General features: G+C 43.2%; 2 protein-coding genes across 3 annotated transcripts in view; both read right to left on the minus strand.

Moving 5' to 3' along the window:
• LOC144698102 (uncharacterized) overlaps positions 1–24,773 on the minus strand; it is an 862,314-nt gene that overhangs the window by 221,553 nt on the left and 615,988 nt on the right. The window lies entirely within an intron of this gene.
• LOC144698105 (uncharacterized) overlaps positions 12,224–24,773 on the minus strand; it is a 388,932-nt gene continuing 376,382 nt past the window's right edge. Inside the window, exon 3 of the mRNA XM_078570032.1 lies at positions 12,224–12,304. The gene's annotated coding sequence lies outside the window, so the exon portion shown is untranslated. The remainder of the gene's footprint in view (positions 12,305–24,773) is intronic.

A 24,773-nucleotide genomic window follows, 5' to 3' on the forward strand; every position in this document is an offset into this window, starting at 1 on the left:
ACCTTTCTAATACAGCCCATAATATCGCCCGTCTCTAACCCTGCCTTAGCTTAACCGCTGTTAAAACCTTATCCAGGCCTTTCTTATAACTAGGCTCATGACCGTTGGAAGTCTTTTGGGCGGTATCTAACTTCGCATCGTTATTGAACTTCGACTCGTTCAAAAAATATTTGCTCCCCATACTCTTACTCACACCAAGTCCCGTTGATCAATCACCACTTTGCTCACTGAGCTACACTGGACCCTTGTCCGTCAAAGCCTCTGTTTCAATATTCTCTTCCTGATTTTCAAACCGATCTTTAGCGTCGCCACTTCAGATCCTTGTAAAATCCTGCAGCCTTACAACGACCTGAGATCACAGCATACAATCAACTCTGCCCCCATGAGCATCCCTGATATTAACCGCTCCATCACTAAATGTTGTGCCTTCATCTTCTAAGATAAAGAATTCCGACCCCACCCTCAACGGCTCCGTCTCTCTTTACTTATTTTTCAATCGTTTTTAATAACGTACTTCTTTGATCAAACATTTTGACATCTGGCCTCATATATCCTTGTGCGCTTCCTTATCAAATTTGTTTGTCAAAACTGCGAAACATTTGCACCATTCGTGCTGCAGAGACTCAAGAAAAAAAGTGCAACTCAAATTGTTCATGTAGAAACGAGGGGTGGACAATAACTGCTGACCCTCCCATTGCCAACCACATCCCGTGATTCAGTAAAAAATATAATTATCCAAAATAAAATCCAAATGCACAAAACCTAACACCACCCAACAAAATAGACAATTGGTTAAAAATCTTGCACCCCCATTCACCTCTGCCAAAAGTTTCCATCATTCATTCCTATAGCCACATTTACAAAAGGAATTGCCCAGTGGGAACGCACAACGTTGTAACTAGAACACGCTTTCAGGCGTCGCCTTGCGGATTAGTGGAATCATTGAATGAATTGGAACATCATGATCCATCTTGAATAATGATTGCGCTTTAGATTTATTTTCAGGTACTTTAATAAAATCGGTGCACGGGAATGCAGCTTATGGCTCAAAGATACGCTATTGTTCCATCTAACACTAAGAACACCAGAATGCATTTTACTACATTAGAATATTTTCTATTGTTCAACAATATAACGTGTGGAAAATGCCATGCATTAAGATTAACATTTCTGCAATCTAAAAGACTGTTGTTCGCTAAGTTCGCCACATAGTTTATTGAACAATACAAGTGCAAGTAATGCACTATCATACACCATAATCCAGTAAGTCCTCTATACTCAGACAGTGCCGAGTATTACGAAAGTTCAGCGCGATCCAGAAAGGGAAGGGACAGAAGTTTGGGGATCTAGAAAAAAAAAATAATTTATTTGGGATTCATAACTCACCTGGGACACCAATAAAAGCGAGAACGGGGTAGTAAATGGCATAGAATGCTTCATTCGCTGGCCCATGCGTCGTCTTTCAGAAACCAAAGAGATTCTGAATGATGCACATCTTAACTCTGCCACGCTTTCAAAGGGTCCCATTTATACCAGTTGACAGTCTCCAGAGGGGTAATTAAGCTACAGCATACACTCTAGTTACAGGTCGGTGAACAAACAGCTGAAGCGATAGATTCATGACTTTTATTTCTAACATTGGTATGGTAGATAAATCCATTGCAGCTCCATGTTTAATCTGAAAGACCAAGTGAGATCCCAGTAGATAAATATGAGTACTATGCTTTTTTGGAGAAAAATGTACTTTATTCATAAAATACGTGAAAGAACATTCCAAAACATTTCAAAGTGGTCATCACAAAAAGTGCAATCATATTCCACTTTTCCACATAGGTCATGAGGTGCTTCAATACAATCAATGAACTTTACAGGCATTTCAACATGGTCATTACAGACAGTCAGACAGTGCAACGGTATTCAAGTTATCGACAAAGATCATGTTGCACTCTGAGCTGCTTCAATACAGTTGTGATACATTTAGTAAGCACAATGCGTATTGATACAGAGAGAGTCCAGCAAAGCTGTCTCACTACATTTACAGTGACCCTCGCGGACCTGAGCTGTGAGCACACATCCTGGTTCAAGTGGGAGTTGGGGAGGCGTGGAAATCTATACAGAAATAAAACCGGAAAACCACTGCCTTCGAAGCTGGAAGCTGTGTAAGAGCTGTGACTCGTTTAATACATGGCAAATTGTCCGGGAGATCTCTTGATGTTCGGGAGTGTCATCAGTCCGATCTCTTGAACACAACGCTTCAGAGAATGTTTGATATGGTGAAATGCGAATTGTAAATCTAACCAATCTGGAACTGTATAGAAGTGGCTTAGAGTGCCACACACATACAGCACTGAAGGAGAGTGAACTGTACTACACTTTATTTCCTGCAATCAATGCACTTTCAGATATTCCATGAATAAAGTGTATTCTTTGGGAAACTAACTGCACAGTTTCCAGCCTTGTTGCCGCATGCTACAGGAGTTGATGTTTATCTCAGTGTGTGTGTGTGTGTGTGTGTGTATATGTGTGTGTATACAGCCCAGAGAACACAGAGTCCTGCATCATGCAGCCTACTCGGGCTGAAAGTAGACAGGAGCCACTGCATATCTGTCCAGATCAGCGTCGCTAAGTCACCAAGCAGCATTTCACCTGTCCCCATTTTCCATTTGATCGCAGACCAAGCGCACTTTAATTCTTTCCCTCTCCCTCCCCCAACTCCATGTGTTAAAGGCTTTCAATGTCTCTGAACGTTTTAAACGCCTAGACCTTTGACTGCTCAGCTCTACGTTCACTGCCATGAAACATGCAGCCTGGCCGCAGTGTCATTGGCACCAGTAAGGTCTGAAGCACAAAGAGCTGAACTTAGTCGTGGTTTTCCAGTAGACACAAGAGATGGTCCTGTAAAGCTGAACGGAAATAGTCAATGCAGTGAGCAACAGACACAGCGGGGAGAAAGTGATGAAGTTTGAACTTGACGGAATGTTAGTATAAAGCAGAGGATGATGGAACAGTATACCTACTTCAGTCCAGTGTAAAATGAGCTACAGAATGAATGACTGATCCCCAACTGCTCCATCCTGTAGTTCCAAGTTGCAAATCCTCAGCCCCATAGTTCCTGAGGTGTGAGGCTGGTGAGGAGGGTGGGGGAAGAGAGAGAGAGAGGGAGAGAGAGGGAGACAACCCTGCGCTGAACCACTTACCTGCTGTTTTCCAACACCCCAGTCAAACAAAAATTTCTGTTGGTCTGTGCCACACCTGGGATAGGTGTGCCTCAGGTGGAGGTAGCTGAAAGCTGGTTGGATGGGGTGGTTGTGGGGTGGGGGGATGATTTTGGAGATGTGGAAGCTTGAGTGACAGGCATGGGAGCTATAAGAGGTTTGGAGAATCAATGTGTCTTTCTCTGGACCATGCGGCTTTGGGTGAGTACCAATGCCTGAATCAGGTTTCTCTTTCTGTCTTTGTTTGTGTGTGTGTGTGTGTGTGTGTGTGTGTGTGTGTGTGTGTGTGTGTCCCAGCTCTGATATTTTAAACCTCACCCCACCCAGCCCAAACCCCGTTGCCCAGGGTCTCTCTCCTCACCATGGGAAGGGAGACGGAAGGAGTGTGAGGGTCCGTCAAGGGAATACAGAACCTACCTATGGGATGATGAGTATGAAACTCTCTAATTTCTCTCCTAATCTTTCTTTGCCTATCTCTCTGTGTCTGATTCTCCATATCCTCCCTCTCTGCGCCCAGCTCTCTCTCTCTCTCTCTCTCTCTCTCTTTTCTACATCCTTTTCCTCTCTCTCTCTCTGATTCTCCATACCCTTCTCTCTTTTTCTCTCTTTGTGTCAGATTCCCTATATCGGCCCTCTCTTTTCATCTCATCCTTTTCTCTTTGTCTCTCCAACCCCGACCCCCCGACCTCTCTATCGCTTTAAATTTGCATGTTTCTTTTCGTCTTTCTCTTCCCCTTACTCTCTCTTTTTCTCCTCTCTTTCGAATTTTCTCACCGTGACTGTGTATGCCTCTACCTATATTTCTCTTTATCTCGCTCTTTTTCTCTATCTCTCTTTCTCTGTCTTGAGTTCTCTCTATATATGCCTTGCACTTTGTTCTCTATCTCTCCCTTTCCCTCTTTTTTTTTTACCCGTTTCTCTTTCTCTCTTTCTTTCTGACATTTCCCTCTGGCTCCCTCTAGCTCTCTATCTTCATCGGTCTTTCTCTTTCGTGCATTTATATAGCGCGTTTCAGAATGACACAATATCCCAAAGATCCTCACAGCCAATCAATTGTTGTAATATATGATACTTGGCGGTGAATATACAAGCAACAAGATTCCACACACAGCAAAGTCATAACGGCCAGATGATTTCTTCTTAGGCGTGTTGCATGAGAACTTAAGAATTAAGAAGATAAGTAATAGGAGCACAAGCAGCCATTTGGCGCCTTAAGCCCGCTCTGCCAGTCAGTTAGGTGGTTGATCTGACTGTGGTTTAACTCCACTCGCCTGCATGTCAGCCATAATACGAGGCTATCTGGTGGATCAAACATCTGTCCCATCCAGCCTTGTACATATGTACATGAAGCCTTATCCAGTGTATTCGGGTTTCCCAAAACACTTCTGGTGATTGCGCAATTTAATGATTGGGTAACACATTTGAGCTAACTTGTGAAAAAAAACACTTATTGGATTCACATGCATTTCGTAACTTGCCTTACTCCTCTTTCTAGCACCGTCCGTTATATGCACTTAATTCTTGTTTAAATCTCTCATTTCCAGGATGCAGAGAAATGCACATTTCTTATTTTAATTTAACGTTTTCTTGAGGAGAATCTGCCCCAGTGCAATGTCCGGGTCACACAACAGACTCCATCCATTCCCGAGAGTGGAGCCCGCCCCTCCATGAGGGAATCACCTACATTTGTTGCATTAAACCATTGATGTTAATTGATTTAAAACGAATCTGTTCCCTGCTGGGAATTCCTGCAATGGAAAACAGGCGTGTTTTCATTGTGAAACTGAACATTTGAAGTGAAGTTGTCTACCACACAAAGAGCTCATCAAGTCACCAAAACTGGTCTAAAGTTTTTTAGACATAATGAAGATGAACTGGAGAAATTTCCATAACTTTAATTAAAGGCAGTAGACTGGGAAGGAAGGGGAGAGGATGCAATGATGATTTTGAAACGTAATAATCATGTGTTGCAATGGCTCAGGAAGTTTTCTTCATCCTCCGGATGTGGGCGTTCCTGGCCAGCCGACTTTCATTTCCAATTTTGTTTCTATTTTCCTCGCCAGTTGGTTTTGTTTTGTGTTTCTGATGCGCCCTTATTCCCTTTTCTTTGCTTTTTGAATCCTACTTTTCAGGATCCTGCCATTCACACATCCTGTGGACACATTTTCTGTTTCTTTACATGTTCAGTTACAACACGTTTGGTCCTGAACCATGGACATTTTTCTTATTTAATCTCTTCTTCCTGCACCTCTCACAGTTCGTCCCTTCTGTTCTTCTTCTCTCCCTCCCTTTCATTTCCAAGTAAAAGCGTCCTAGTTCTGCTGAAAGGTCACTGTCCCAGAACATTAATTATATTGTAGTTCTTCTCAGATTCTGACCGACCTACTGACTATTTCCTTCACCTTTTCTTTACATTTGTTTCTCATCGCTGTTTGCCCTGCTACAACGCACAACTTTCTGGTTCATTTGTCAAAGCTTTAAAGAGCCAGTCACATTCCTCTGGGATTGGAGTCGCAATCCGAGGACAAATAAGGAGGACAAATAATGACACCTCACCACCGAGACCTGCAGAATGAATTAATATCCACTTCCGTTTATCCCATCGGGCAGGAATTATGTCTCAGTGCCAACTCTGCCCAATTCCAGTTACCAAACAGTTTCGATCGGTTTAACCTGGAGCACGTGATTTGACATAGATGAATATTGTTATGAACTGCCTAATGCAAACCGTGGATAAGCCTTTCAGGAAAGGAGAGAGTTTAGAAGTGAGAGTCGAATTTTCCATTTTCAGACTCAGAAGTGAGGGTGCTACCATTATGTGAAAGCTGTAAACAAACACTTGTAGTTTCGCCTTTTTACTGTTGATTATACACATTCGTATGTTCTAGCAATAGCAATGCAATACACATATACAGGTAGATGATTAACAGCCCTCTATACAGATAAGAAGGCTGCTTACTGACAGACAGGTAGACAGCGCTCTGCCTGACTCAGTGCCTTGGTCTCCATGATCAGGCGGGCCAGTTTCTACCAAGGTTATCCAATTGCAGAGTCACAGGGGCAAGAATCTCTTAAACCTTGCTCATCTGGAGGAATAACCATATTTATTGTCTGCAATAATCTGCACAACAAATGTCATAACGCCCACTCGGCGTGCGCTGAAAGGAATTGAGTCGGTTGTTGTGAATACGCGTTGTGTGTTCTGTAATGTGCAGATCTAAAGTCAAATCTGAGAGCGGACACTGTGAGTCAAGCGCCAATCCATTCTTTTTTTTGCATTTAACCCATATACCCCTTTATGTACATGGCTCAACAATCAGCAACAGCATCATCGCAATGCGCCTCAAGAGAAACTGCCCCTAGTCACAACTTGCTGTCTATTTTCATCCAGTGCCCGGAACAGTGCCAATGTTCTCAGTACATCCGCCAGAGGGCGCATTGGTTAGATGTTTCTCGCTATCCCGTCGGGACGCGGTTGATAATCCTTCCAGAACCTGTAAATGCTTTAAACATTTGAAACCTCTTTATATCTGTGTATTTATTCGTGGGGTTCATCAAAGTAACACTTCTATACTTTTCTTACTGCTATTCATTATCACAATCTCTCCCTGGCAAGCTTATGAATTACTTGCTGGCAATTAAAATCATCAAGCAAATAAGGCTGATGAAATTTGTGTAAAGCTAACTTTTGAAAACAATGTCTTTAGTTTTAATGTCTGAATGAAGAGGGCAGTAAAGGAGATAGGATTGGAACTCGAATCTTGTGTTAATAACCCCATTTCACCCCCCTTGTGAGTAATTTCAGCAAAATGAAATGGGGTTTCCTGTTAATTTCAGTCAGATATTTGGGAAGAAGTTCGCAATCCCGGCTGGGAAATTACAAACACAGTCACGCGATGATGACTTTTCGAAGTGGCAAAGGATAGGTTTAAATGTACATGAAGGTTTCCAGTTCATTTCACTCACTCTCACTGATCGAATTGGCTGACGGCAGGAGGAAGGCGGGTCTGATTTGATTCAACTTCAGCTGGGGGCAAACAAGGGGAAATTTCTTCTGGTCTTTTTTTGGAAGTATCCTCTGAAAGTATTTCTCTTGCAATGACAAGTTTATTCTTATGGAAGGATTCATTGAAACAGAAGCATAGAAAATAGGAGCAGGAGTAGGTTATTCGTTCCTTTGAGCCTGCTCCACCATTCAATATGATCATGGCTGATCCGCTATCTCACCGCCATACCCCCGCTCTCTCCCCAAACCTCTCGATGACTTTAGGGCCTATAAATCTGCTGTTTCAATAACAATCGCTATCGAAGCAATCCCGCCCCTTAGGTGTCCGGGATAAACACGAAACGTACATGACAATGAAATTAAAACTCTAATTGAGCCATCACAGCCCAGCACAACAATCGAGAAAAATTCAGTGTAAAGGCTTGAGCTCAAATTTCGAGGCTGACACTCCAGTGCAGCGCTGAGGGAGCATCGCATGATCGTCTTTCAGGTGAAATATAAAACCGAAACCCTGTCTGCCAGCCCGGTGACAATATTTATACGAAGAGCTGGGGAGTTCTCCCTAATGTCGTGGATATTCCCTCAATCAACGTTACAAATAACAGATGACCTTTTCATGGTCACATTGCGGGAGTGCTCTGAGTGCAAATCGACTGCCGGTTTCCTACATTACAACCGTTTCTACACTTCAAAAAGTGCTGAATTGGCTGTAAAGTGTTTTAAGACGGGCGGTAAAAAGCGCAAAATAAATGGAAATATTTTTACCTTGCTAATCTTAAACAAAACTACATCTTCCTTCACACCATTGGTGGCGCTCACTGAGTGAATAAGCCCACAGTCAGTTTGTTTATGCTGTAGGTCAACAATATTTAGCTTAACTCTCATCCTCACCTAAATTTCATCTCAATTTGATTAATCATTGTGTCAATGGGAGAAACAACTGAACGCGGAAGTGAGAAATGACACTGGCGAATAAGAGCCACTGGCGGGGTTCATTCCGGAGTTACTTCCGCTCCGCGTTTGTGTTTTTAAAGACATGGTCAGGTTCGGGTTTGACGGGTATACCCCTGCGGGTATTCACGGCCTGGGTTGTGTTGCCAGTGTTTATTGTCGGTAAGGATGACGGTCCAGCCATGTCATGTTCAAAGTCAAATCTTCATATTATTTCAGTGGCATCTTTACGGAGGGCGAGATTTTCTGGCCCCGCCCTCCGCCGGGATCGCCCGGTCCTGTCGAAAGTTAATGGGCTTTAGGCTGGGCCATCGGATCTCCTGCAACTGGTCCCGCCACGACGAGTCCTGGAAATCAGAGCCATTGTCTTCTTTATGTCTATCTGTCTCTGTCTCTTTCCTCTGTTCCGTCTCTCTCTCTCTTTTGACTCCCACTTTGGTACCTTCTCGTCTGTGCCCCTCTCCCCCGTTACCACCATTCCATTCCCACCCCTCCCCCAACCACTCCCCTCACCTCCGCAATTGCACCTCTGGATTAACAGCCCCTGAAAGCACGCACCCTATTTCCACCCCCGCATTTACCGCCCCCCCAGCCAAACCTACGCCTCCGCATTTCACGCCACTATTTCCCGCCCCAAAACCCTCACTCGCAGCTCTTCTCCCCCTACCCGGTACTTCCCCTTGCATTTTCCAACGCCCATAACCCCTTTCTGCTTGAAGGAGGGAGTGAATGTTTGTGGATGTGGTGTCAGTGAAACGGCTGCTTTGTCCTGGATGGTGTCGAGCTTCTTGAGCGCTGTGGGAGCTGCACTCATCCAGGCAAGTGGAGAGTGTTCCATAACACTCCTGACTTGTGCCTTGAAGATGGTGGACGGGCTTTGGGGAGCCAGGAGGTGAGTTGCTCGTCGCACAATTCCTAGCCTCTGACCCGTTCTTGTAGCCATAGTATTTATATGGCTAGTCCAGTCCAGTTTCAGGTCAATAGTGGCCCCCAGGGTGTTGATAGTGGGCGATTCAGCGATGGTAATGCCATTGATTGTCAAGGAGCGATCGTTAGATGCTCTCTTGTTGGAGATGGTCATTGCCTGGCAATTGTGTGGCGCGAAATTTACCTGTCACTTGTCAGCCCAAGCCTGGATATTGTCTAGGCCTTGCTGCATTTGGACATGGACTGTTTCAGTATCTGAGGAGTCGCGAATGGTGTTGAGCATTGTGCTGAATTTGATCTCTTATTGACCTGAGAGACACTTTGATATTTCGTAGACGGGAAAGAAGCCCTCTCAGATAAATAATTCGAAATGTTCGATATAGATGTAGATATTCAGTTTATTTTAGTCACTGTCACTAACCAGGCTCATCTTGCTGACGGTGTTAGTTCTGATTCTCCTTCTACTGGCGACACACAAGGGGAAGATTTTCCCTTTTCGCTACGCGGTGGTGGAATGCCAAGCAGAGTCAGGAAATAGATGGGCAGTGCATAGGAGGATATCTTCCGATTTAATACACATTATAGACTCAACTTTTCGCATACGCTTTCAGAGGGTTCCTCCTGCCAATTGCTCAACATATTATTCATGAAATCTGAAAGATGACACGTCTGTTCAGAGCTATTGGGAGTGGCCTACTTTGCTCTCCTTTGCTAATTATTAGCAATTATTATCCCAGTACACAGCCGGTTATTCTGTTCACCCTGTCACCTTGCGGCAGTGTTTTTGTACGAGAGTCCCTCTGGTTCTTGTCACTGTGTCTCTCAGCCCGCAGTAATATATCGCGCTGTCAGACAACCGCAGGTCACGGATGGTGAAATTCCCCTCACTTTTCGAAGTGTCAAGAGATGCAGAAAATCGAGTCCCAACGCCATCGGCTTTGAAAACATCCCCATATTTAGGGATGTAGATCAAGAAAATTGGGGCTTTGTCCGGGTCCTGGCGGTACAGTTGAATGTAATATGAAGAAGTTCAAGAAAATGAATAGCTGTACTTAATTGTCACCTCATCTCCTTCGAATCGCATTGATGTAACCGGCTCTTGTGAGATGGAGTCTGCAACCTGAATTTCTGCAGAAGTTTAGGTATACAGAAAGTTAATATCTTACTTTATTGTCATTTTATGATAACTAGCAGCATAATGTAACAGATCACAATGTAGATAGAGGGAAACACCATTAAATGAATTTCAACGATTCTTGCAAGAGGAAGATTGTGTAACATGTCGACTTACCGGGTAAGAGAGATGCAGCTGTGAGAAATGAATAAAAAGCAAAAGCCAACATGTTTGCCGCGAGTTGGTGGCGGATTGAAACAGAACGGACTGAATCTGTAATTGGAGAGTTGAAGATGCTCATTTATATCCGGTCTCCCCAGCGATTCGTCCATTGCTGAAAGAATCAACAAGTGACGTCCAATCAGCTCCACGATCCTTTGTCCTCCAATTCATCCAATCAGCTCACAGGTCCTTTGCTCTCCAATTAGTTGCGTCAGAGAGGAGTGCAACGGATCAGTGAAGTTATTCTTCCTCCAGCGGGGATCGAGATGAGGAATCAACTAAATATTGGCCCTTTCATAGGGGTCAGTGTGTGAGGAGTTGGCAATGAAGTGAAATGGTTAGTGTTGTCCTTGTATGAATACCGCAGGCTGCATTAAAGGTGCTGCTTACTGACCTTGGGAACCACCCACAGCTGATATTAAGAGGAAGGCTACAGAGAATGACACAGGGCCTGCAACGTAGCAATGTGCCATTCAGCTGTCTTTACGTTGGCTTCGGTTCTATTACCAGGTGACAGTCCAGGCCCCAGAATTGGTTCTGTGACAGTAGATGAGAGTGCCTTCTCGGCTTTTGTGCCTCCTGACTGTGGCTCTGTAACAGTGTGGGGCTCTGTGCTCAGTGATACACGGCAGAGTCAGAGACAAGGGTTTTTGTCCAAACCAGGAGAAAACCTGTCTAGGAAAACTGGAGAATTATCTCCTTGCGCATTGCCGAAACTCTTTCAGTACATATCTCGGAACACCCGCGGGATATTTGATCTATCAGTAGAGATAGAGTGTGCTGGTGGATGTGGAGTAACTACCGATAAGCGTCTGTCCTCCTTGAACCGTTAATTCGGGAGGATCCTGAGGCACTGAATCCTGGCCACTCGTTCCTGTAACAGAAACAGAACGTTTGTCGAAATTCTGGCAGTAAATCTAGCCAATGGAACGCACCCTGTCCATTCAAACATAAGCTCACGAATAATAGCACGAATGCTATTATCAGAAAGAGACACGTCGAGCACATAATATCTGCTTTTGAATATGTTAGAGAATAGCAGAATGTTTTAAAATGATGAGAGGGGCGGTGGGCTGCAGAAATTAAAAACAGCGCCGAGACCACAGCAGGTCGGTGGGAATCTCTTCAATATTTATATCTCTCTGAACGACCACTTCATGTAGCAGGGGAACATGATGGCGATCAAGTAATCAGAAAGCGCCCTCCACTGGGCAGCACAAACCTCACCTAGAACACTGGACATCCGCACAGTCACATACCGATGAACACACAGGTGTACACACACACACGCCCACAGACACACACACACACACACACACACACACGCACGCTTACAGATAGCCACGGTGGATCACCACACAAGATACTGCTCATTTTTTATTAGTAAAATTGCGGAAATTGTCAGAGTACAATTTATTCCACATCGTCTCCAGAGACTCAATTATTGTGTTGGTCTTTTCACTGCAGCAGATCAATCTCAAAGTCAGAAGGTACTTTTTTATTATTCATTCATGTGATGTGGGCTTCGCTGGCTGGGCCAGCATTTATTGCCCATCCCCACTTGCCCTTGATAAGGTGGTGAGCCGCCTTCTTGAACCGCTGCATTCCATCTGGCGTAGGTAGAACCACAGTGCTGTTAGGAAGGGAGTTCCAGGATTTTGTCCCAGCGGCAGTAAAGGAACGGCGATTTAATTCCAAATCAGGATCATGATTGAGGGCAACTTGGAGGTCAACATCCAGGTGGTGGTGTTCCTGACGATCTGCTGCCCTTGTCTTTCCAGGGTGGTAGTGGTCGTGGGTTTGGAAGGTGCTGTCGAAGGAGCCTTGGTGAATTCCTGCAGTGCATCTTGTAGATGGTGCACACTGCTGCTCCTGTGCGTAGAGGGAGTGAATGTTTGTGGATGTGGTGAATATCAAGCAGGCTGCTTTGTCCTAGATGGTGTCAAGCTCCTTGACTGTTGTGGGGGCTGCACTCATCCAGGCAGGTGGGGGGGTATTCCATCATATTCCTGACTTGTGCCTTCTAGATGGTGGACAGGCTTTGGGGAGTCAGGAGGTGAGTTGCTCGTCGCCCGATTCTGACGGATACTGACGGATGAGGAAGCGTTCGGCACAACTTAATTCTCTTTACCCTTACTCTCTGCCTAATTTCCATCCGATCATCCATTCTCGGTTTAAAATATTACCGCCAATTTAACTCGTCTTTATAGAAAACACCAAACCCCTACAATGTCCTCTAGTTATTACCGGGATTATTTCATTTTTTTGGACTCTGTCACTCTGTGAAAGCCGGTCCATTTATCGTTCAGTTTGTGAGGCCAATAATCAACTGATAACAGTCCGAGATGACTGTCTTAGATTTTCCTCTCGACTCATAGACCACAAGCTGAAACATTACACTCCTGGGCTACCTCTGCACTACCGCCAAACTTCGATGATGTCATTCTTACTTGGCTGATAAAACTAAAGACAGCGCTGTATGTTGCATTCAGGAATTCCTCTGAATTGTGTCCTTGTTGGCTCGATGTTAAACATCCCATAATGTTGTTCATTTCCCCAATGCATTCTCTGCCTATGTGGAGCACGATTTTAATGGGATGCATCAAACATTTTGGGCCACATTGTTAAAGTTGGGAGATTCATGCGTTGAAAGGCCCACTTACGGATGGACAACCAGGAGGTGAACTGCCAGCGATGCCCAAACCCTAGAGCGCATGCTTTATTCATTTGTTAATAATACCTCATTTTTATGATTTAGTGTCACTTCAAATAAAATGCATAAAAATGCAACGTCCACGATCTTTACAACTGTGTTGGGGTGATGTCTCCCCGTAGAAAATGTCCCTTCCACACTAAAATAAATTTAAGAAAAACATTTCAGGGACTAAATACCGAGTTCGATGATAAAAACAAAATACTGCAGATGCTGCAAATCTGAAACAAAAATAAAAGTTGCTGGAAAAGCTCAGCAGGTCTGACAGCATTTGTGGAGAGGAAGACAGAGTTAACATTTCGAGTCGGAATGACCTTTCCGAGTTTGATTAATTCGACAAAACAAATTTACCCAAATATAACGGTAGGTGGCGGGCTTTACCCATTAGAAATGCCCGCGCAGGTAGCGCAGCGAAATAATTGTCAGTAACCATCAGAAGAACAATCCAGTTAATCGTCTGAAGGAAAACCTAAAGTTGTTGTGTCTGTTTGTCTCCTAGGCGAACAAAATACAAAGTAGTCGAAATCTGATTGGAACCAACACACTAATATACTAATTAGAAGCAGGAGTAGGCCACTCGGCCCTTCGAACTGCACTGCCATTTAATAAGATCATGGCTGATCTGATTGTAACCTGAACCCCAGATTCCCTCCTACCCCCGATAACCTTTCACCCCCTTGCTTATCAAGAATCTATCTAGCTCTGCCTTAAAATATTCAAAGACTCCGCTTCCGCCACCTTTTGAGCCAGAGATAGATAGGCTCTTGCTAAGCAAGGGGGTGAAAGGTTATGGGGTACTAAGAAGCAAATATTAATGTAATGGGTAAAGGAGGAGAAAGAATTCAGGACCCAGATGCAGAAAATGTGGAACAAGCTGCTGAGAAAGAGTTAAAGAATCGCATTTAATCAACAGGGACGCGGATTATTAAACTCAGAATCAAGAATAAAGCTGGACACATCATTGCTGAGGACACTGTTCATACCCTTGGGTCAGTTTTGTAACTCTTCTTTCGTTTGCTGTCAACCTGAAAGACAGTGTGTAGGATGGACTGTGAACGATGTTGCCGGGCGAGAGACGATAATCCTGAGTAGCAACCTGAGCAACTGGGGATGTTTTCACCAGGACACGGAACTTTAAGAAGTGGACTGACAGAATTGTACCCAATTAGGAAAGGTTTGGATAAGGTTAAAAAGAGAGTGAGTCGGTGGGTAACTGGCTGGCGTCATTTAAGTTCACTACTATTCTAGTGGAGGGGAGAGTAGACTTTTCGTATTTTGAGCAGTGGAATGTTAGCGGATGTGAAGGTCCATGAGAAACATCGATGAAAACAGAATGTACAAGTAATTTAGAAGACAAATAGGTCAACATTTGACCAGTTAAAATATTTTTTTAAAGACACAATATACGGGTAGCGGACAGATGATTCACAATAAGCGTATAACGCTACATTACAGCCAACGCACATGGGTAGTGGGCCGAACTTCCTCTCTTTGTGTTGTAAGATGACTAATGAGTCCTCTCAGTTATAACGACAACAGAGCACAGGCATTATGAAACAATATAACCTCGTGCTACATACAGGAAGCAGAGAGGTTCGGAAGCAGTGACAGTTCAAGTGGTATAAGTTTTGAGAAACTGCCAATCGCTGGGTAGCACCATGAATAACGTCATTTGGGACATCCTATAATTGGCCAATCGGTGGGAATGTGGCCCATCAGTCTCACATTCAAGAGCAGAATGTAAAGCCCTCCGCTCTCCTCGCCACCTCCCCACCATTGAGAGTCATGGACTCAACAGGAAGTCCCAGTCTGGAAATCAGGCTCTGAATGATCCGCCTTTTTTCCATCTTCGTCGTCACGAACAGAAACTCCGGCAAAGACCTGTTTCCAGTTGGAGCCCTGTTGCTATTGATATTGTGTGAGTTTATTTATCTCAACAGATGCATTGTTTTTACCAATCTCTCAGTACCCCGTGGTGGTTCAGTGTTTTTTCTTTTGTTCATAGCCGTTCAGTGTGAGGATCAGAGCTCCCACCCTGAGCAGGTGGTGTCTCGGGAAAGGGAATGGGTTGAACTGGACTGTCGGCTCTCTGTTGGCTCTGGTTATACCGTAGCCTGGTAAAGACAAACACTGACAGGGGCTCCGACATTTATCGCCTCCATTTTCCAGGTGAATGTGACCAAAGGACACACTGTCCTTTGACCAAGCAAAGAAGGTCAATACCATCTCTGTGGATGACACCGCGGCCTAGGACGCCGGAATGTATCACTGCAGGAAGCAGACACATTGAGACAAAGAGTGGATCCGGCTGTACAATATCTTGTTCACTGCCGTGTCTCCGCTGCACCGTTAACCTTTCTCCAAACAAGAACCTTTAGAAATGCCGGCGACGTTCAGAAACTTTAATTTCCCATGTTTTAACTTTCATCTGGATGAAGTTACAACATTCTACCGCTTTTACTACACATACAGAGCACCGAAAAATATTAAATAAGATTTCCGATGTTTTCTTGTTCAACTTAAATAGATAGACAGAAAAAATAATTCTGCCTCTCAGATACCTAGATAGTAGACATGCGAGAGAAAGATTGATAAACGATGAGATACATAGACAGACAAGTAGATAGATAGAGAGGAATGTAGATAGATAGATAGATAGATAGATAGATAGATAGATAGATAGATAGATAGATAGATAGATAGATAGATAGATAGATAGATAGATAGATAGATAGATAGATAGATAGATAGATAGATAGATAGATAGATAGATAGATAGATAGATAGATAGATAGATAGATAGATAGATAGATAGATAGATAGATAGATAGATAGATAGATAGATAGATAGATAGATAGATAGATAGATACATAGATACATAGATAGATAGATAGATTAGTATATTCTGCCAATATCGGCAAACGCTTTATCCTTGTATGTATCATTAAGCTAATGTTATTAATGATTTCGCAATTGTTCCTTGTCACTCGGAGACATTTCAGATATCGATGTATCGGGGAACTGTTGGACAAACCATGTCGCTTCATCACAATGCTACTTTCACAACAAATGATATTGTATTCCGGTACCGGAAATTCTCCAATCAAGCTCCCGAGTATCTCGTGTCCACATACAGAGATGAAAGGGTTGAGGGAAGGTTTAAAATATCTGTGGACCGTGAGAAAAGCTCCACCACTCTCACTGTTAACATGGTTCAGCTGTCAGATGCTGCGGTGTATTACAGTGCAGTGAGGTACGGTGAAACAAAGAGACGAGGAGCCTGTATAATAACTCACTCGACACGGGGACTGAGGAGACAACAAGCCCATGGGCTTTAGAAGTGAGTGTGTTGGAAGGAAAATCGGTTAAAAAAATGCAAAGTTCATCATACGAATAAATTACTGCCATAAAAATCTATTTCATTTTTATTTCTACTCGTAGAAAAATGCTCTGATACATTCGCTTAGTGAAATTTGGTTGACATTCTTGTTTTATGATTAGGGAGCTCTGAAGCATTCCATTCTTTAGAAATTTACAATCCAAGCTCATCAGCTATGGATTTATGAATTTATTAATGAGAATCTCATCTATGTGTGCAAATGACATGTACTGTACTAATGACGTAGGCATGTTGGAAAACTGAGACAAATAATCTTGCACCTAATATGAAATAGCGAATGTGGCAAAAGCAAAACAATGAAAAAAGGCACCAGGTGCAGTAATAATAAAATCTGAGCAAAAAACCCCATGATAATAGTCCATAATAATTATCCAGCAATATCATGCAGCAATATTCAAGAATAAATTGAGAATCGCTGTTTCACAGATAATATTCCACTAGATGGCGCTTTAAGTCCTTTTCTGTGTCCAAAACTGACAGCCGTCAGTTCACCGCTGTCACAGGTGACAGCTGGGAATTACAGGAAATGTCTTGGTGACACTTCATTGCAACCGATATTGTATTTAGGGCAGGGGCCTATATATGAATTACGCATGCTACGGCAGAGAAGAATGTCTACCCTAGCACTGGTAGCGTCCATACTTTTAGGCGAGAAGCTTCAGGTTCAAGTCCCACTTCAGGACTTGTTGGCCACAGAAGGTCAGTTCCTAACGTGGTCATTAAGGTTGATTATCAGCCTATAAACCCTTCCAATATGCCCGATGGCAGGTGACAAGAGCAGGAGAGATTCCTGTAGAAGGCAACGGCAAACAGCTGTAATACTTTGCCAAACACAATCATAGGCAAATACAATGCAAGTCCACAGTCACCAATGGCTTCCTAGGGTATGGTAGCTGAAGGAGGAGGAGAATGGCATAGGGGACTTAGAGGATGAACACTATAAATCAGTGCATTCCAATGTCACTGGGTTGTCTGAATAAGAAGGTTAGCGAAATGTTTCTAATCATACAGCCCCTGAATGTGCTTTAGAGAAAGAGGTGTCCATCATTCCGTTACCGAATGTTCTGGTTACTATTTGCTGCAAGTTGAAAGTATCCGGAAAACACCTGGTCTCACAAATTCCTTTATTCCAGGGTGAGAGTGACAACCCATCCTGGCAGGGAATTAAACATTCCCGCTGTCCTCTGTGGAAATAATGTTTCTGAGATCAAAACAATGGCTGCACTGGAAACGCACTTCCTGAGGTTGGAAAGGCTTCCGGACATCCTGAGTCAGGAAAACGCGACATCAGGAAAAGTCTTTCTCTTGTCGAGTGACATTTGGTTCCAGGGGTTAAGCTTATCGTTTCCTGTTTCCACGGGGACCAGAGAAGTTTATTTTTCAATTTTCTTTTCTTTATTTCAATCCGTTTTTCCAGGATTGGGTTGATGAACGGTCACCACCTCCTGAGTTTTCCCGGATCCTGAGGCCAGTCTGTTCAGAGATTCTTTCCACTCAACAGGACACCGGCAAGCTGTCAGTCAGGACAACCCGGGAACTTATCGAGGAGACCCTCGTAGAAACTGGCCTCCTGCTCTGAGAGAATAGGTGACCGAGGCGCCGATTGGCGGCTGCCCATCTGCCTGTAATCACTCCGATCACGTCTATAAAAAGCTTTGCACTCTTCTACTTGTCAATTTTCTATGTATTATTAAAAAGATACAGATGTCTGAGAATTAACAGTACAAGGGCTAATCTGAAAGCTGTAGTTGTCAAACGAAGCTCTGTTCTCATCATTATTGCCCCTGAAACAGAAGTTTCAGGCTTCCATTCCCATTCCCCCCCCCCCCCCCCCCAACCCCCACCCCTCAAGGTATTGAGCCCCAGGATTAATACTGTGGCTATCCTCAGGGAATGATGCACAGTCAGAAGTATCGGTTTCAGATGAGATGTTAAATCGATGGCAGTTTGCCCTCTCAGGCCGACGTGATAGATCACACAGCCACTTTCTCGAAGACAGGAGGGGAATTGCTCTGGTCAATCATCATCACTGACACAGGCCGGCCATTGAATCCTCACTGTTTGAAGTCTTCTGCTGCGCAAAAATTGGCTGCTGCCTTCTCTACATTACATTATAACAGTGACGGTGAAACATTTTGGGACATGAAGAAAGGCACCATATAAATACTGCATTATCTTTTGCTAATATGCCCGCATTAAGATTTTCTCATATAGAATTATTAAGAATAAAATTATAAATTATAAATAAATGTATAGTTGTCACTACGATTTAAGGAACTAGTTCAGACTCAGCTCGATCGCAATATTTGCGTCTTGCTCTGTAATGTTGAGCGTCGCTCTGACAGTTTTTGTACAGGTTCAGCCCTGCTCTGTGTCTCTGTGGGGTTCAGCGCGCAGTAATACACCGCGGAGTCTGACAATTCTGTTTTAGACACTTTCAGTGGGACGGTGCAATTCGATTCATTGAGCTCCGCTGAAAAACGGTCTCCTGGGAATCTCTCTGTGTTATCGATGTGTCTGTTTCTCTTCAGCAGATACTTTATGGATCCGCTGGGATAATGACGATACCAGAATAGATAAGGATTGCTGTTGCTTGTAGCTGTGTAATTACAGAGCAGCTGAACATCATCTCCTTCAGTGACTGTGACTGCAGCCGGTGTCTGTGAAACAGAATCTCCTCCACAATGCCCTGTAAGAGTCAAGAGCGATATTCAATTAAACGATGTCACTTCAAATGTCTATCTCCCAAAATCGGCCTTTCACCCGGAACCTGAGAAATAAATCATGGCAGCTAAATAGAAATATATTTCCCGCAGCTCAGGTGCTGTAAAGGGAAGGTGCTTGGGTCGCTTCAATAAAACTTCCCTGAATAAACATTCAGCACCTTCTGTCGAGATCAGTTCCTCACCTTAAACTCCGGTGATTTGAAGGGAAAACTGGAAACAGCCGGAGGGTTTCGTTCGAACTCTTGGATCTGTCAAAGTCTCTCAAGCGCACAAATGGAGTCTAGGATCCCAGCCCAACTCCTCTGTTCTCAATCACTCCGGGAATTTCGCCTATTTCTCCCAAGCAGTGTTCCGTGTTGGCATAAGTTGGATCGGGACGATTTTTCTCATTTTGGATCAAACTATTACCCCCTTGTGATGACTGAACTACCCGATTAAATGTAATGCCTGGACAAGATGTAAAACACAGTTTCGCAATTTGTGAACCTACCAGTTAAAAGAGCTGCCGCTGTGAGGAATAAGTTCCAAGTAACGGGCGACATGTTTGCAAAGAGCTCGCGGTGGATATGACTAGAACGGACTGAAGCTGAAATTCTTTTCACCAAGAATTGATTAGAGGTTGAGTGACATCCGCATCGTTGCTGATTGGATCATTGCTGATAGCGTCATCAGGTGACATCCAATCAGCTTAAAACTCCTATGTTTTCAATTAAGCCAATTAGCTCACAGCTCCTTTGATCTCCGATTCATACAACAGGGAATGGGGCAGGGTTTAAACCCAATGTTGGCCCTTTAACGATTCAATCTGTCAGGCGGAGAAAGAGAAGGAAAGCAGTGAATGCCATTACAGTTTCAGAACCGGAGCACCCAGTTGAAAGAGTTGTTGTCTGACGATGAAAACTCCCCGCAGACGATACACGCGGCCACTAGCTCCTGTGGAATTTGAATACAACAAAGTGGTAAATAGACAAATACCACATTTAAAATGAATTCAATGATGGAGGAGAGGTGATTGGCTTTTTGACGGGTTCAAGGTGTACGGACACCTCGTGCGTTCAGCAATCATGTCTGAATTGAACATTATAAATATTTACAGCATACCTATTTTAGCAATTACCATGTTTGCAGAAAATCATTAGTTAACCACGGCAACCATGGCTTCCACTTGAAATTATTGTCTGCATTTAAAATTGATTGCTTAAATGAACGCGTCATGACAACTTCGAAGGTATTTCCCAAATCCTCAATCTCTTCCACCTAAACAAAAAGAACACCAGCACCTACAATTTCCCCTGCCAGCCACATGCCATCCTGACATGCGTTCTTTCACTGTCAACATTCCGGAATTCCCTCCCTATAATCACTAATACGCATCCCATTACAAGAACAGGTGAACTATAGCCGTTCAAGAAGGCGGCTCACCATCTCAATTTACTCAAGGGAAATTATTTGATGAGCAAGAAATGCTGTCCTTGCCAGCGACGGTCACTCGCATGAAATAATAAAAAAGAGTTTTCAATCTATAACACATTCCGACAACCAAACCAACAGCCAACCCATCACCTACTGCACTCGGGACTCTGTCGGTTGGTCCGTGTCGATTATCTCAGTATGATTAGTGATAAGTTTCTGCTGGAAGGTCATCTGTCTGCAAAGTTAAATATGTTAATTTCCCCCACACGCTGCCTGACTTTCTGTCATAATGCACGCTATTACTGCCCTCTGGTGGCCCTCACTTGAAAACATTTTCAAACTCAGTTCAGAGAAAGTGGGTAGCTCAGGGTAATGTGCTCCCCTTAAATACACACAAAACTGATATTATGATTAAGCACAGGAACCTGACAGATTTTCTACATTATTGTTTTGTGATGGCCTTTGCATCTAGTCTCCGTTATAAGTGACATCAGCAGGCAAAGTTTCTGAGTTACAAATGGGCGGGAGTAGCTGTTCGAGGGTTTAACTGGATTCCAACATTGTCTCAGGGCGCAATAATAAACTGCAGCATTGTTCAGTTGAAGCCTGGAGATGGTGAAAATGCTGGATTTTGTCAAGTTGTCAAGTGTGCAGAAATAAACAGATTTTCTGAAATCCGCTTTATCTTCAGAATCGTTTAGATATTTATCAGATTAAGCACTGGCTGTTTTTCAGCTTGTTGCTGATATCAGTTGCTGCTCCATGTAGTATTACTTTAAAGTGGCATTTTAAAGTCACCAATTCTCCTTCTGTCTTAACTCATGGGGAGAGCGGCTGCGTGACAGAACCTCCGTGACTCAGATCTGATAAAGACGCTACAATAGGGAAAGATAAAACAGCCTTTGTCTGGAAGATGCGTGTTTTTAAAAAATCAGATTAATCACCAACAGGTGCAGCCTAAAATTTAAAAATAAATAAGCAAAAAATGCGGCATAGTTTCGGATCGGACATTTTTCAACTCAGTCTCGTGTTCTGCAGGCTAACAAGTGCTGTAAAGTTGTACCTTGTAGTGCCATATTTCCGCCACCAGAGGGCAGTGAGATAATGGTTCAGTGACGGGGCGATCTCCAGACTCACCATTGTCCAGTAATTTCATTGAGAAAATGTGATTAAAGGAACAAATGCCGGAACAGAAGCATTAACTTCGCACTGATGGCAAACTTATATTTTTAACGAAATATATTATTATGAGTTGCCAACGTTGCTATTACTGTTGGCATGTTGCAAATATCCGACAGAAAAATTTCGACCTGCACCCACGAGTTGAAACTACAAAATGAGCTTTTGAGACGAGTATCAAGAGATTCCAATTGACACACTGAAAGTGATCACAGTGTGGAATAAAGAGTCAACTGGAATGAGTAAGGAAAATACACTGGGATCGTTGAATGCTACAACTGAAAGCGAGATGTAAGGCCTCTCCGGTTTGGGGAGCTATACCAGGAAGAAGGGAATAGCAGTGTTCATTTGTAATTATCCTGTGAACTGCAGGTTGACGGGAATTCACATAAATGATTGTACAATGCAATTCTCAGTACACGCCATCAGAGAGCAGTGTGAATCATTGAGAAATATGGAATGTGAACGGCCCGGTATGAGCTCACAGAAAGCGTGAGCCGGGGTCAGTGTGAAATATTGAATATGGGCGGGTAAACTCTAAAACCTGGCTTCTTTAGTTAATTCAAGAGAAAACCCCTCTGAATTGGACCTGAAGCTGGTGTTTTGCTCCTGGTTAATTCTTCTGAATATAATATTCATCTCCCGGTTCTAACCCCGACCTTCATAGACAATTTCTCCAACTGGTTTTCCATGTGCTCTGATAATGCTCCGGATTTACAGAGCCTGTTTTCCATTCTGATCTGCACAGATGTGACAGGTGAAGATGAGGTGATGCAGCTCCCTTGGCGGGTGGTTGTTAGTGAAACGGGAATCGTGTTTATGAACTGCACCATCACCATTGCATTTGACATCGTGCGTTGATACAGGGAACTCCCGAATCAGCCGACCCAGCTTCTGGTGATGGCAACAAGAGGAGCCGATCAACACGGGAGGATCGCTGCTTCAATCGTTGTAGACAACAAGCTCAGTGTCCTGACTGTGAGGGGCGCCCGGGTTACAGACACGGCCACCCATCTATGCGCAGTGAACCACTATGCAACAAATATATAGAGAGCTCGTACGGAAACCTGCGCTGTGTGGAATAGTGGCTCCGCTTTCATTGGAGGATCGACGTTTCCAGAATCTCAAGATTTAAAAGGGGGTGAGAAATGAAGGGAGTTGGAAACACAAACGGAGAAAAAGCAGGTGTAAGCGCACAAGCCACAATGAGTGAGAGGAAAACAGAAAGCTAAAAAGTTCAGTAATAATACAGAAAATTAGGAAACTCTAGAAAGTGCAAAATAACGAGTGTGACGTACAGAGATTTTAGGTCTGGCAAAATCATAAATAAAATGAGTCATAAATAAAGTAAAAAGCCCTTTCCTTTAACACCCCTCATCATTCCCTGATAGCGTTACGAAGAGAGCAGCTGAGAATCTAAAATGCCAATTATTTATTTATATCACTGTGAACCTGTCTACAGTGTTCAGGGGCCATCAATGGTAACAAGAGAACTGAAAACTATTGAATAAAACAGCAGATCAAATGTAGAATACTAAAAACTCTTGACCGTTCAGATCACTCAGGAACGCGTTGACGTGTCGGTCACTTTCAGATGTTCATTGTATTTCACTACATTTTCAAATGTATCAGGATTTTTATCCTCTGTAACTTTTTGTGTGATGACTGCCTTACAACATCTCTTCTCCATTGCTCACACACAAATAGCAAGAAATTATTAAGAAAAATAGTAATAACTGTAAATATCTATGTTAATGCTGCCATATTACCCTTTCCTTCATAATCTATTGTTAGAAACCGATGCTCATGTTACAAACAGCAAGAGGAACTCGGTTGACCTCACATATTTCATCATGTTTTACCTCCCCAATCAGTATAATTGACATAGTGTAGCTTCTGTTTTCTTTCTCTCAAAAAAACTAGACCGTCAAAAGCCCAGCTGTGCCGGATGTGGGCAAAGAGATGATGGGAGGAGAGAGGTAGAACAAGTTAATGCGACAAATGATCTTAAAGGCGAAGGCAAGCTGCTTTCATTCCAGCCCTATGTTCTTAGTTTTCTTGTATCTATTCTCTTGTTATGGGCAATTATGGCAAGGCCAGCATTTATTGTCCGTCCCTAACTTCACGTAAGAATATTGTGGTGAAACTTCTCCTTGAACTGGCAGAGTGTGCATGATGAAAGTGTTCCTCCAGTGCTATTCTGGAGATAGTTTCAGGATTTTAGCCTAGAGCTAACACAAGGAACTGCACCTTATGCCGGGATTAGAATTGGATGTGATACATAGAATTGCTGGATAATATAGCGCAGGAGGAGGTCATTCGGCCAAGTGTTCCTGTGCTTTCCAGTCTAAAGAACTATCCAATAAGACCAACTACATAGTCTTTTCGCATAGGCCTGCAGTTTTTATTTTTCAAATATACATCCAATTACTTATTATTGTGTCTGTCTCCCACCCCCTTTCAGGTAGTGCTTTCAAGGTCATAGCAACTCGCTTTGAAAATAATCATAAATTACCCTTGGATTTTTCTGTCAATTATCTTGAATCAGTATCCTTCATTGTCGTTCCTGCTGCGTGTAGAAATAATTTTTCCTCATCCACTTTATCAAATCCTTTCATAAATTTGGTCACCTCAATTAAAATTAAAATAAAGTTCAGTTTCTCTACTCATTCCGCGTAACTGATGTCCATGATCCTTGATGCCATTGTGGCAGAAAATGGAAAAATATGGCTTTTCATAATTTTCCCAATGAGAGATTTTATTTTTCACAGTGGCAAATGCCTTTGCTTAACTGCTTTCCTGCAGATTGATGATGTTTTTGCACGGATTGGAGCGGCGTTGAAGCTCCCAGATCCTCAATCTGCAGAAATAGAAGGTTCGGTCTTTACTCTCCGCCATAGAGATTG

Source organism: Cetorhinus maximus, chromosome 23 (assembly GCF_964194155.1).
Source record: "Cetorhinus maximus chromosome 23, sCetMax3.hap1.1, whole genome shotgun sequence".
In the NCBI taxonomy this organism is placed as follows: Eukaryota; Metazoa; Chordata; class Chondrichthyes; order Lamniformes; family Cetorhinidae; genus Cetorhinus; species Cetorhinus maximus.